The sequence below is a fragment of the Nerophis ophidion genome, linkage group LG27 (genome assembly GCF_033978795.1).
Source record: "Nerophis ophidion isolate RoL-2023_Sa linkage group LG27, RoL_Noph_v1.0, whole genome shotgun sequence".
In the NCBI taxonomy this organism is placed as follows: Eukaryota; Metazoa; Chordata; class Actinopteri; order Syngnathiformes; family Syngnathidae; genus Nerophis; species Nerophis ophidion.
The window spans coordinates 1,029,275-1,030,262 of NC_084637.1; positions in this window are offsets into that span (position 1 = coordinate 1,029,275).

Here is a 988-nt window from a genome sequence, read left to right on the forward strand (position 1 = left end):
TTGAACCCGATGAAAAAGTCGACATATCCTCGCCACCAAATGAAACATTTGATGCTGTGACGTCAGCTCTGATCTTGTATTTAGTGGCTGCTCTCTTACTTGTTGGAGGAAGAATGTTGGCTTGACAATATAAAGATCAGTATTGTCTTGGTCTTGTTTCAAACGTTTGGAATAAATAAAATAACTTCAATGAAAAATAAATAAAAGATTAATGATATACCGTAAAATAGTTAAACAATATTTTTCTTTTAATAAACGATTACAGTTTAGTAAAAATATTCATATCATGTTAATTGGAACTTGGAGGGACATGATGTAAAAAAAAAAAAAAAAATCCAGAAAAGACAATAAAAAAAATAGTTTTAAAACTATTTTTAAAAGTATTTACATATTCTTTTTTAATCTGTTTTTTGTTTACATCCTGTAAAACATTTTCTCCTCTTATTTTTGTTTGTATTTACTGTGAAACCAATAGTTGACTGGTGTGTAGCAGACAAAATGACTATATTTCCCAAAATAAACAATATTATTTATATTAATATTAAAATAGTTTGTACGTATTTATAACACTATCATAATATAATTTTGTCTGGATTAATTTTACATTATGTTACAATAAACCTTCTGTAACTATTCTGTATTGTTAGCTCCAAAAGGTTCATTGTCTTCTTGTTCATAATACTTTTCACATTTCTTTTGGTCACACAATATTTTTGCATCTGTGTAAAAATCCATTCTTTGTCCGAAAATATTGACTACAACAAAAATAAAAAGTATATTGTCTTTTGTTTATGTACGGTAGTAAACTCACAAAGTATTCAGGGGATCTAAGACGTCTTCATAAATGAATATAATATAAATGACTAGAATATAAATGACTAGAATACAAAAGACTGTAATATAAATGACTAGAATATAAATGACTAGAATACAAAATACTTTAATATCAAAAAGTGTAATATAGAGGAAACAGCGCCTCGGGCGGCCA